The following is a 14771-nucleotide window of genomic DNA, read 5'->3' on the forward strand; positions in this document are numbered from 1 at the left end:
GATTACCAAAGAACATTGGCCATGCAGGCTAAAGAGAATCCTAAACAGTTTTTTCGATATGTTGCAAGTGAAAGAAAAAATATATATGGCAGAATGATTTTAAAGAATGCCGATGGTAGGGAGGTAACCAAATCAATTGATATAGTTGAATTACTGAGCGAGCACTTTGCAAGAGTATATCATCCAGATGGTGACATTGCAGAAATGAATGAACCAATAGATTATACAGGAATTGTGGTGAGTGAGGTGGAGGTGAGTAGTCTATTGCAAAACCTCAATGTCAATACATCTGTGGGATTGGATGGTATACCAGGTCGTGTCATACGTGAAGCGGCTAAAGAATTGTCAGTACCCTTGACCATTTTGTTTAATCTGAGTCTCAGGTCTGGATTAGTCCCGAGGGGGTGGAAAGAGGGGAAAATAATTCCATTGCATAAAGGAGGTTCCAAGACTACTGTTGTAAATTACCGACCGATTATCATATCAGGAATCATTGTCAAGGTCTTGGAGAAACTAGTCAAGAGAAGAATACAGGATTGGATAGATGAAAATGGGATACTGTATGGGAGGCAGCATGGTTTTGTGAAGGGTAGATCATGCCTCAGTAACTTGCTCACATTTTATAACACAGTGATGGCTGAACTGGATTATGGTAATGGGTTTACAGTGATTCTACTAGACCTTGCCAAGGCCTTTGACAGGATACCACATGGAACTCTAATCAGTAAACTGGAGCAAATGGGGATGGATATAGGGTTGGTGAGATGGATAGGAGGGTGGTTGATGGAGAGATACCAGAGAGTGGTTTATTCAGGAATGGAGTCTAAAAGACAGCTTGTGACTAGTGGTGTGCTGCAGGGTTCTGTTCTTGGACCACTACTTTTCAATTTGCTCATTAACGATATAGGAAAGGATCTGAGACGAAGTGTTCACTTGTTTGCTGATGATGCAAAGTTGGGTAGAGCAATTGTGAGTGCTCAGGATGTCAAAATTTTGCAGATTGATTTGGATAGTTTGAAGGACTGGGCTAGGGAAAAATGGATGTCAATTTAATGTGACAAAGTGTAAGGTTATACATTTTGGAGTGAAAAGATTAGCAGCAGTATATCACATTGGTGGAACCGTACTCCAGGAGATTGATGAGGCCAGTGATTTGGGAGTGTTGATGGATAGGCAGTTGAAGGTTAGGGGGCACATTGCAAAAGTGGCTAAATCAGCTCATCAAATCCACTTGGTTACTGAAAATTACTTTAACAAGCAGAGACAAACAAGTTATTGTTCCTCTATATTGAGCCATGATAAGACCCCATCTGGACTACTGTGCCCAAATATTGGCGCCAGGGTTTCTTCTTGATGGGGAGGAGGTGGAGAGGATCCAGAGACAAGTGACCAAGATGGTGGCAGGTCTGTGGAATGAACCTTATGAGAATAGATTGAAGATTTGTGGGTTGCAAAAATTGATTGATAGGTGGAAAAGGGGTGATATGATTGAGACATTCAAATTACTGAAGGGTTTCTATAAGATTAATCCAAAAGATATTTTTGAGAATAGGACTGGTGGTGGGAGGACTAGGGGCCATACATGGAAGCTGGGCAAGAATGTGGTTAACAAGGGTGTTAGAGCTAGGTTTTTTACTTGGAGAGTGGTCAGTGAGTGGAATAAACTGCCAGTCTGTTGTGGGTGCTATGACCGTGAATGAGTTCAAGGCGAGGTATGATAGATACTGTGTGAATGTCGAATAGTTGTTCTTGACATGATGTTAGGGCCTCCCTCGATGAGTCTGTCGACTCCTTGGAGTTGCCCGAAATAATAATAATAATTTGCCCCTGGCATCTCCACCCTAGATGGGTACAACTGCTTTGCCATCATTAATAACCCGCCTCCCTTTTTGCTTTGTCTGTCTTCGCAAAAGACTACATATCTCTCCATCTCTAATCCATTCAGAATGTCATCCTTGTTCAACCATGTCTCACTTATACCAGCAATTTTTGGGTGAATGAATTTTATCAATGCTATTGTTTCATTCCCCTTGTTTTGAATACTTCTAGCATTTGTAAACATACACACCAACTCATTTCTCTTTCTATAACCAGTTTCACTTACCCCACTTCTCAGACATGACTCTTTGCCCTCTTTCTCCCTATCCATTCCTATCATCACTGATACTACATCCCTCCCCAGACCTGAATATCACCCTACAACCTTGACTATCTTAATCTTTTATTGTGCACTCACGCATCTACTCCTGAAACTATCATCTACACTTTTTAAGCAGTGTTTACCTTGACCCCCCCCCTCCATTTCCCTGTCCACTCTGCATTCATTCTCTCTTATTCTCTCCACTCACCTCCCCATTCACAAACTTGCCTACCTTACTCTTCCATGAAACCGCTTGCTCCTCAGGTCTTACTGAGGAAGCAAGTTCTCAACTTGTTTGTCATGAAACTTGTCATTCTCTCTTGCAGCAACAGTTCTTCAACTGACTCGCACCAAATCCATTCAGACGAAGCCCATCTTTTTTATATAGCTGTGTCTGCCTCTTAAACTTATCCCACACATTCACAAAATGAACTCCTTTTTCCTCACACAGAGTTTTGTACAATGGAATCAAAACATCATTATTGCACAGTAACATCAGTAGTATATATAGAATAAAAATAATTCTTAAAAGCCTTAAGGGCTGCCATCATATTGTTTTTATCTTATGTAATGTTACTTTTACTAAAATATTAAATAGTATATTTTAAGAAAATATTTCGGTTATTAAAATAATTAAATCATTGATTTTAAGGGCCAACAGATCTTGCTCTTCAGAAGAAGCTCTCTCACAGGAAATAGAAATTATCTAACATTACTTTTAGGGAGTTGGTTAAGGGTTAAAGCTAAATAACTGAGAGGATGCCTCCACATTTGAGAATATGGAAGATGGATTGGCACTTCTGACTATGTCATTTCTCACCTTTTTGTGGTGCACCCCATTAGAAGTTTTAGAAATATAATAAAACATAATAGAAACTATTTTCTCCATTTAAAAGGACTAAATATTTTTTAGCTTTGTAGAGTTAATAATTTAAAAGTGACCTACTAGCCTTCAGATAAATCCGATGAGCTTTATGAGACATGTAAACTTCTTTTCTTTTACAGCAGGCAGGAATAACCTAAGCCATCTTACAGCATTTTAGAATTATATTTCTGTTAACATACTTGGCTTTCTTTACTAACACTTTTACAGTATCTAGCACATGGTTTAGAAATAGACTCTCCATGAAGTCTAGAGATTTGATTCAATAATAAATTATTAACTCTATGATGCTTCAAAAATTTTTAGCCATTTTAAATAGAGAAATCGTTTCTATCAAGAATGTCTTAGAATTTGTATTGATAAAATTTTGAACACTATTTTACTCATTTCATCAACTTCTTATCAGCATGTTTTTAATGTTTCTTGGGATAATTTATAAAGTGGAAGTTTGATTCACTTGTAAGCCACTCTACAACCAGTACTCATAATGTCTGTGATACGGATGGACTCATTGGCAATATTTCCTACCATCCACTAACAGAGAATGAACATCTTGTTTTATCAAAAGGAACTGATTTCACCATCTCTCAAATAGATTATTATTACATAACACCTCCAGGGAGTCCAAAGACTCATCGAGGGAGGGCAATCACAGCAACCTTCATCGTCTACACGAGCGCCATCTACCACCGACCACCACTATTTTCACAGACATCACACAGAAGATAGAGGTCTTCAATCCTTATCTCAAAAAACAGCTAACAGGTTTCGTTTCAGATGCACAAAAATTCTTATTTGTCCAAGCCTCCACATCCTAATCTCTCTTTCTGTGAATTTAAAGTGCTGTAATCATCATTACTAAGGCTCACCAGGGAAAGGCTGTTGTTGTTCACGATAGAAAATAATATCAGAGAAAAATGTCTATGTTACTTCAAGATTATTCAACTTACATGTCCCTCACGTCTGATCCTACTTGTAGTCAACTAAACAGACTTGATTATCTTATCGATAATGTTTGCATTTGGGATGAAGATCAAAAGAAAAAGCTTAAAATCTTTGGTCATCCACATAGATTGCATGTAGGTCTTCCCAAAGTTCAAATTTTTGGCTATAACAGCAAAATATAATCGACACATCATGGCAAGGTCAGCTTGCAAGTTTGCTCCATTCAAGCACAGGTACATGGATATCTCAACAAACTGTGGAAAGATGTCTGCGACAAGTAGGCCTACATGTTCAAAGGCCTGTAGTCTGTTTTCCTTTATCCACATGTAATCGTAGAGCATGTTTTCAGTGGTGTTGTATCCATAAAAATTGCTAATGGACTAATGTATTCTTCCCAAAGTTCATAAACCAGGTAATCCATTAAGACTAGTCACATACTATATAGGATATCCCACTTTTAAGATTTCTAAATTCTTATCTAATTTACTTATGTAAAAGTAAAAAACACTTTTGATTTTAAAAATAAGATTTCTGATCTTCATCTGGATGCTTCAGATATTATGATTAGTTTAGATATCATCCTTGTTTACTAATTTTACTTATCTGACACCATTGAATTAATTACTTAAAGAATTTCCTTCAGATATTGTTAAACTATTTCATTTATTATTATTATTATTAATACATGACATCTCCAGGGAATCCAAAAACTCAGTGAGGGAAGAACACCTTGCTAATGCTTCTGCCTGGTATCTCCACTTGTGCCTGGCTCCCACTGAAGAGACCTCAATAAAGGTCGAAACTATCTGGGTAGTGGCTCTTCTCTTAATGCATAACATTATACAGATCTGCAAGATGTGTTTTGCATTATAGGAGATACTGAGATAGGAGTGTTGGTAGCTTGCTCCACCTTTGCAAGGAGTTGTCCAGTGTTGTACCACTTTACCCCAGTCCTGAAAATACTTTCAGGTGCAAACTTTGTTTGCACACACTTGGATAAAGGATTAAACTAAATTTATTATAACACTTACTTTACATTTCTCTATCTCCACCAACTATAACTAACCATAACTACACCAACAGCATCTACTGCCACCACCAGTATTTCCATGGACAATCACAAACATCCATGCGCTCGCAGGATTCGAACACGCGGCCTTTTGGCTGGAGAGCGGATATGCTAACCAGGCCAGCGGTTAGTGAATCCACTATACCTTATTTTGTAATACATTCCAGTTATTTCTCCTTTAAAAACAATTATATCAACCAATTGAATGAACAGCCATGGGCCATCCTACTATTGCCAGCCCAGTTAACTGAGTGGTTAGCATATCTGCTCTCCAGCCAAAAGGCTGCAGGTTCAAATCTCGCTGTGGGCATGGATGTTTGTGATTGTCTGTGAAAATACTAGTCATGGTGGATAGTAGTGTTGGTGTAGATGTTGATGATAGTTGTGGTTCGTTGATGGATTGTGAGTGGTAATTTGGAATGGCTTTTCCTCTGAGTTACAGCAGTTTCTTTCTAACTAGATCTCTTGTCTCCCCTACTTCCTCCAGTATATGATGAGATGTGTGTGTAAGATAAAAGGACCTCCTAGATGAGTCTTTGACTCCATGAGGTCTTGTTTAATAATAATAATAATAATAATAATATCTCCTCCACACATCGATGGGATGATGCATACTCTATTGGAGGAGATATACTGGAGGAAGTAGGGGAGAAATTTGAACAAAAGAGAAAAACAAAAAATTGTTTTTCTCTTTTGTTCAAAACATTTTTGCACTTCATCCCAGGATCCAAATTCACCTTAGAAGAAGAAGAAGTAAATAAACAATTAGCCTTTGCTTATACTTACTGAAAATTTTTTCACTTGGTTAGAATATAAATTAATGATGCCAAGAAATTATATTCTTGGTTTAATCCTTTCTCAAAGTGTAAGCAAATAGCATTTGCACATGAAGTATCTCCACTACTGGGTTTCATGTAGATAGAGGCTAATGACTTTGCATAGATTGCCTTAGTATCCCATAATACAAAGAACACACTCGTTCAGATGTGTATAATGCTATGCATTATGGGAAAGGGCCACTACAAAGACCGGTTTTGACCTTCATTGAAGTCTCATCAGTGGGAGCCAGATCCAGAAGAGATGCCAAGGTTGAAGTAATGCAGAAGTCATACACACTGGTCCAAAAGCTAAGGACGAGCACCACTACTTCTGAAGATTACAACTACAAGTTCAAATGAAGCTTGTGGCAATTTGTATAACTGACAATTTTGCGTAGAAAGTGGGTTCATGTGGTAGCACTCTACAGGATAAGAGACAAAAGGCTGCACTAAGCAAATTGTGTCTGAAAGTAGTTCGTTTCGTGAAGGAATAAAGTTGCAAACTTAGATGTTTTGTAAAGTCTCATAGACATTGTTTAGATGCTTTCACACAGGTAAGAATTATTAGAAAGCTTGAAGAAGGCATGCAGAATTACTGATATTGCCATAGAATTTGTATACAGGCTTTGGGCAGCATTTCAGACTGATGCAATGTGTTCCAGGTGTTTGCTAAGAGGTTGCCCTCGCTCTACCACTGAGCATGAAGACAAATTTTTGGCTATAACAGCAAAATATAATCGACGCATCATGGCAAGGTCAGCTTGCAAGTTTGCTCCATTCAAGCACAGGTACATGGATATCTCAACAAACTGTGGAAAGATGTCTGCGACAAGTAGGCCTACATGTTCAAAGGCCTGTAGTCTGTTTTCCTTTATCCACAGGTAATCGTAGAGCATGTTTTCAGTGGTGTTGTATCCATAAAAATTGCTAATGGACTAATGTATTCTTTACAGATAACAGTTTTTAGTCTTTTCTCCAATTCTAGATGACACTTGATCTCTCGTGAAAGTTGTAATGCTTGCCATCTTGAGAATGTTCTTGAAAGAATAGATGTGGTGGTGCTGGGGTCATGGTGTTGGGAGGCATTATGTTTAATAGACACACTGAGCTACAAGTGCTGGAAGAAGAGACTATAGCTGGTGAACGATATTGCAACTAAATTTTTCAACATTGTGTTTGATTGTTCCATGGTGCTGTAGGCAAAGAATTTGTTTTTATGGATGACAATGCCACACCACATTATACACGAGCAGCAGTGGAGATATTTCTGGAGACTGAGGACATTGATCAAATCGAGTGGTTAGCACACTCCCCGGATCTCAAACCCATAGAACACTTTTGTGATGCAATAGGCAGATGCATTGCTACTCAAAATTCCCCTCCAGGAAACAAACGGGGGGGGGGGGCTATACTTGCTCTGAAGGAGAAGTCAGCCAGTTTGCCTCAAGAACAACCAAATCACTTGGTACTAAGCATGATACAATATTGTGAGAGCTGCAATGCAATTTGGGGGGTGGACATATTCCATATTGAAATGTCTCTCCACAAACTTTTCTGTAAGTACTGTACGTTAATTCATTAACTATATCCTTAGGAAATGTAGCTTTTTCCAAAAACATATTTGAGTTTAATTTGTACAAAATTTATAACACATTTTTTGTGTAATATAATTTATGAGTATGCTGGTAATAAATTTATATCTGAATTTCGCTGCTATTTTACCTGTATATGAAAAGTTTTTCATATACAGGTAAAAATTCTCACTTAGTGTAGTGTCCCTGTTTGCACATTTCAATACCAGTGCATCATTCCCTGATATTGCCAGTTTGACTTTTGTGATATAATGATAATTAAATCAGTTTTGTTATTTTATCATCTTTGTTGCCATTTCCTTCCTGAAAGATCAAAATGAATAACAATCAACTTATAAGCTTGAACATCATTTGATAAAAGGAAAGAAGGAAACTTGTTTCTGAGAAAGAAGTGGAAAAGTTCAGATTTCTCTTCTGACCAGATGTTTATCTAGACAATTAGTTATTTGCTGATGTCTGTATAACAGTATATTGTTATACAGACATTAGCAAATAGCTTTGCTAATGTTCATATAGAGTATAACAGTATACTCTATATGACAAACTTCTTTTGAGAATAGAAATATCATAAATATATCCCCTACAGCCCGAATTGAGTCTTGGCTTCCTAGATTTGTTGCCTTCACTTCAGATGTCCAAAACACAAAAGATGTCCAGATGATAATGCACTCCTCCTTGTGTACATTATCTTCTCTTATTAACATGAAATCCTATCTATAGTTTTGCTAATGATAATACACCCCCATTCTTCATTTGATAAACTTTGTGGTTTCCCAAATGATTCAAGCCTGAAGATGTTCTTGGGCCCTACTGTTTAGCTTATTTATTAATTATATTTCATGTGGATTGACTGGGGATCTTTAAATCTTTCCTAAGGATGAAAAAGTTAGGTAGAATCATCAGGAGAATTGCTGATGTTTAATTCTCTACAGGAAGATTTGTATAAACTTTTTGCTTGGACAGATGAGTGAAGTTGCAGTTTTAATATTAATAAATGCAAGGTCATAGACTTTGGGGTACGGAGATATAAGGCTACATACTATATTGATGGAGCTGTACCTCAAAAAAGTGGATGAGATTTGGGATCTTGAGGTGATAGTAGGCAGTGAGCTAAAGTTCTCAGGGCACATTGCAACTGCAAAGACTGCACATCATGTTTTTATTATGATAAAAAGTATACTGACATATAGGGATAAGGAGGTAGTGGTGCCTCTATATAAGGCATTGGTCCAGCCACACATGGACTGTTGTGCTCAGATTTGGTCATCTAGTTTTCATTGTAATGTGGAAACATTAGAAAGGGCCAAAGATGAATGACCAAAGTGATAATCAGGACTCTGGAGTATTATGAAGAGCATTTGAGGGAATGTGGATTACAGAGGGTTGGTGGATAAGAGGAAAAGAGAAGATATGATAAAAACCTTCAAGTTAGTTAAAGGATTCTACCAGATTAATACAGAAAGAATTATAAAACGAGTGGATGTGAAGATGAGAAGAAAGAGAGAGTGCATCTGTGGAAATTGTGTAAAGATGTGGTGAGGAAGAGTGTGAGGAGTAGATTTTTTACATGGAGTGGAATGTGGTGAGCGGAATGCCTTGCTGGAGTACATTGTGAATGCAGGGAGTGTAAATAACTTCCAAGTTCATTAAGATAGACATGTTGCTGGTTGAGTGAGCCTGTTCACTACTTAGATGTTACCAAAATGATGGTAGTACAAGAAAACCTCAACCCTCCCATGATGAGCCTGTTCACTACTTAGATGTTACCAAAATGATGGTAGTACAAGAAAACCTCAACGCGAATTCGATATGTGCGATAATCAGTTAGCACGATTGAGTGAAATGTTAATATTTCCTGCTTTAAGCAAGTGATTAATCAGTTAATGTGAATTTTTTATGTTATGCAAAATTTCATTGGTTTTAATAACTCAGCTGATAACATTATTGAAGAAATCAACACAATTGGAAAAGAACTTGGATTTAATAAACTGGATAATGAAGATGTGTGAAACTTGCTCGATTCCCATTCAGAACATTTAAGCAAGAATGATCTCCTTCAACTTGAAGAACAGTGTGCATATGAAAAAGAAGATAAGGAGTGCGAACAAAAAGAGAATGTTATGACTAAGAAGCTAAGTGCAAAAGAACTTGAGCTAGTTTTCAATCACATTGAGCATGCTAAGGAATTTTGTTTCATGCTGATCCTGATATGGAACAAAGCTTCGAAGTCAGCCGAAATCTTGTTAAAGCTATCGCAAATTGCATGAATGACAAGATGAAAATGTTGAGCACTATTCAAACATCTTTACTTAATTTTTTTGTAAAAAAGTAACTCAATCAAATGTTCAGAGATTGAATAAAAATTTAAGCAATTGATTTTTATTAACTTTTTATTAATGATTTTGTCCTCTAATATAGCTTATAATTTTTTTTTTAAATTTATGCTAACTGATGGATGAATTATAATTATTCCTATTGTTTATTGTATTCACTTAGCGAGCATTAATTGTTGGATTAATTAATCGCATTAAGCAAGTTTTTCCTGTAATAACCAACATATTTAAAAGCTATTGGTTATGAAGTTGAGGACAGCCTGTTGAGCTTCAGTGCTACCAAAATACATTTCTTTCTTATTTCTCATAACAATATCAATTTCTATTCTTGGACTCCATAGCTCAGTCAGTTTCACGATTACCTTTGGCTGGAAAGATCTAGGTTTGAATCCTGTCTAGGACACAAAGATCCTCTATCAGCTTTTCAACCGAAGGTGTGTAAGCTGGTCTCATGTGGAGGTGGCAGAGTTTTTCTCCGGTAACTTGAAAATTGCATGTGTTCCATTAGAACACAAGCAATTAACATACATAATACACTGGCCTCATTGCCTGAGTTTCTTCATTCTTGAATCTAAATAAACCAGATTCTCTTTTTGGGTTGATTATTGTCTACGACCTCCAATGAGTCAAGGAAGGCTATAGATCACTCACACCAGTTATCACACTGGATGCACTTGCTACACAAGCAAACTGTTCTATTCACTCACTGGGCTTTGAGAGAAAAATATAGCTCTCACCCCTTTCTTAACCACACACAAACTTAACTTCCACAGATACCCCCATTACCTCCCCCCACCTTGCATATAGAAAAGAATTTTATCATTCAGTAACCTATAACATCATTTCATAAGTTTGTAGACATCCCTTTCTCTCTCTCTCTGCTGTTTGCCACTGCAGTTCACATACTCTCGGTTCTTTCCTCATAATCTCAATATCACGTTTATTACTCTTCTCTTCACCCTTTCTACAGTTCTATATTCCAGTCCCATATTCTCTGGTTTATGCAACAGCCTTTCATGTGTTATACTAGCCTTAGCAAAGTCCAGTAGAATCATAGTGTATTTATTCCCTTTATCTAACTCAGCTGTAACTTTAAAAAATAAAAGCAAATTGCTAAAACATGACCTCTCTAGTAAACCCTTGCTGTTCTTTGGAATGTATAACTTGTCTACTATGTATACCATGACCCATTTCTGTACATGAGTTTTTACCAACTTCTCTAAAAATCTTCACCACCACTTCAGAGATACTAATAGGTCATTAGTTAGACTGATTTTTGCACCAACCTTGAGCAACAGAATTATCATACTTTCTTTTAATTCATGTGGGATCTTTCCTGAGATGAGACTCAAGTTATGCAAATGTGCCAAGCCAATTTGGCTGAACATTCCTTTATCATAAAACAGAATTTATCAGTCACTAAATTAAGTAAAATGCACCTACTAGTTTCACCACCTCAATTAGAACTGGAGGCTTCTTCAGGGTTAAAACAACAAAAAACTATGTGGATCACAAAGTTGCTTAAACATTGAAAAACCATTACAAGATGTAAATTGATGCTAACTAACCAATAAAAGAAACATTGTGGCATGTATTGGCTATCTACAGTTAGTGATAGAAGGTAATTGTTGACAAAGCTGAAATTTCTAATGTTAAGATTTCCATATGTCACTTAACATTAGTCCTTGGTTTTTATTCAGTGACCTGTGCAAATGGATGACCATAACTGATCTCTTCATTAGTCAAATAAATACCTTCATATTTCATTATTGCCAGAGTGCATTGTGAATGCAGGGAGTGTAAATAACTTCAAAATTCATTATGATAGGCATGTTGTTAGTTGCGTGGGCCTCCCACGATGATTAATGACTTTATGGAAGTTATCAAAATAATAATATGTTGACATATCTGTCCCTATTGCCAAATTCTTATTCATATTACCACCACTGCATAGCCAGTTTCTTTTCATACTCTGTTTTAACTTTCTGTACAATACTCATAACTTTTCTGGCCTGACATATTTCATAACTCCTCCCTCTTATTGTCATGATATTCCTTCCATATCATCTTTTTATATATCTCCTTCTTAATAAGATTGCACTCCCAGCCTGTTTGTTCTTCAAACTTTTGGAACACATTCTGATGTTTCCATGTTTAAGCACCTTTTCAGAGCTTTCTGTGCATTGCTGTTATCCTTCTTATTAGTAACTGAAAACATGGGACCAAAAATAGCATACCCTTGAGTTTGTCATAATATCTAGCTTTGTAGTTTAATATCTAGCTTGTAACATTTCCTAATTGGAACATCCATTTAGTTAACTATTTCCCATGACAGCATTGGCATAATCTGTCACCAACCGGTGGTAAAATGATAAACATTAACTGAGTCCCTTTCTAACACTTTTTGATCTCATGTTCCTTCTTTCTTGTTTTGCTTGAGAAAGTTGTATCTCAATAGCCCAATAAATTATCCTTCATTCTTATCATGAGATTTCTCTTGTACCCATCAGTGTTTGAATCATTTAAGTTACCTCATCTATAATGATTACTCACTTAGTACCCATCAGGGTAATTTGGCGGTGCATCTCATCAGCTTAATCAGCAGGTCTGTAGCAGCATTCCACCATATGTTTCATCCTGTTAGTCTAACTTCACACAACCTAACCTCAAACTCATTGCTACAATGGACATGACTATTATAGCTTTTATGAGTTTCTATCCTAACTAGACACAAATCATTTAATATCATTAGTGGTACCCCTCCCTCTCATATCTCTTCTGTTCTTCCTCAAAATACTATACCCTTTACATTCAATTCCATTTACTACATCTGATGCTGAGAACTAGGTTTCACTAATGCCAATATCTTAGGTCAGAACATATTCACCAAGGCAACAAACTCTACCCCTTTGTTCTTAATGTTCCTGGCATTTGTGTACAGGCATAAGTCACCTCCTGACTTTTTTGTATACTTACTTTGACAATCTGCTTGTCTTGGTTGGACAGCTTTCTCTTTACTGGTCCCACATACACTCAAAAAGTCTGAACCCAAAGCTTACATTTCCACACCTTTACCAGATTCACAATCATGCTCAGTGACATTCGTGTCACCTGCACATCATAACTGAACTTACACACACACATATTCATGCCATTCCACTCATTGCATGCATAACCAAATAAATAATTTCTCCAGTCTCCTGATGCCAGATCCATTCAAGCACAAGCCATCTACCCTCTTATACAAGTCTTTTCTACCATTGCACTCACTCCATATAGCACTGGCATCTATTTCCTCTACATGGCCTTCACAAAAGGCATTTGCTACCATAGCCATCCTCCTTAACTCATTGCTGTTGTATTTTGGTAATACACTAACAGTTTCGCTTTCTAACTTTTCTTTCTCACTTCTTCTAACAGTACTTTAATATTCTCTTTCATGCTGTGTATATATATATATATATATATATATATCACTCTTTAAAATCATTAGTTCTAACAAGCATTACCATCTCCTTTACCTTTCATTTCTGTTTCTCTATTACATTTGACCTATTTTCATTTTTGCCCTCTGGAAACTAGAAGTATTGACTTCATCAGCAAGCACATATTTTATAATTGAATCACAATACCATGTTGCTTCATGTTTCATGTGTTCTAATTGACTTACCTTATTATTATTATTACTTGCTGTTAACTCACCTGCTTCTGTGCTTTCTCCTCTTCTTGTTATGCTCATTTTTCTTAGCTGTCTAAGTTTCTTTAGATTGGTTATACCTATAAACCTTTCTGGTGTGCATGCGAATCACATTTATTGCTGCCTCGATCTCCAAAAGCTTTTCTTAATGTCAACTGACCTTTCTAAGGACTTAATATTCCCCTTTTGCTTCTGTAATACCACTTTTAGTGGGACCTTGGCACAGGTAAATGTCATTGTTCTATTTTCCATTTTAAAAGTTTCTCACATCACTCTATGTGAAATTTACTTCCATTCAAAAAGTTTATCTTCGCATTAATCAGATACCATGGAAAGGTCATTCCTTTTCCTAAACCCCTTGCTTGATTTATTCAAGCAAGGGGTTCAGGGAAAGACACCATGACCCACAATGAGAAATGTTATATTGTGACCTAGTACACACGTGTATATACTAAAATGAAACAATAGTTTAATAAACAGTGCCCTTACTATGTATAATGAAGTAAAAACAGAAATGTACCAAAGTTAATATCAAATATGTTTTTTATTAACATTTAAATACAAGATAGAAAGGGGGGGGGGCTTAAACAGTACAAAACAAATTAGGACTTTTTTTTAATGCAAAGTCAAAGTTTGCTGATTAAAGTGAACATTTTTCTCAATATTGTCACTATTTACATTTCCAGATCTAGAAATTGAGCATGCCTCTGAAATTTGAAACATTAAACATTTCAAAATGAAATTATCCATTTTTCATTAAGTTGATTAAAAGTTGGTTATCTTGAAAATTGATTTGATCCACTAATGGGTTGTGACCCCCCCCCCAGTTTGAAACACACTAATTTAGATTCATCATCTCTTTTTTTTTCTTTTTTTTTTTTTTTTTTTTTTTTATATGCTTAGTACAGTTGATCAGGGGAATTTTATTTTTAAGTCTTATTGACAGTAAATGAAATTCATTTAAGTTTAAATAATATATAACAAGTTTAGAAGAGAAAATCATTCAAAATATCTATATTTTCAAATTTAGATTTTTTTTTAACAAATTACTGAGTACAGTGGTCATTTGAATTCGTTATCAAATTAATTTTTTTAAAGATTTATAATAGCAAATTTAATGTATTAAGAATAGCCTATTTATTTAAAAATTGCATTTTTAATGTAGAAATTCTCTTGCTTAACATGAAAGAAAAAAGTTACCTTCATGCACATTGTCCAGATATTTAAATTCTTCTCTTTACATATATATTCATTGAACATTTTTTTAAATAAAAGGGTTGAAGAAAAAGACAGT

The 14771-nt window shown here is 36.0% G+C and overlaps 1 protein-coding gene across 3 annotated transcripts in view; it reads left to right on the forward strand.

The window, feature by feature from the left end:
• Parp1 (Poly-(ADP-ribose) polymerase) overlaps positions 1-14771 on the forward strand; it is a 583272-nt gene that overhangs the window by 542924 nt on the left and 25577 nt on the right. The window lies entirely within an intron of this gene.

The sequence above is a fragment of the Typopeltis vanoorti genome, chromosome 10 (genome assembly GCF_054136105.1).
Source record: "Typopeltis vanoorti isolate ZY-2024b chromosome 10, IOZ_Tvanoo_1.0, whole genome shotgun sequence".
Taxonomy (NCBI): Eukaryota; Metazoa; Arthropoda; class Arachnida; order Uropygi; family Thelyphonidae; genus Typopeltis; species Typopeltis vanoorti.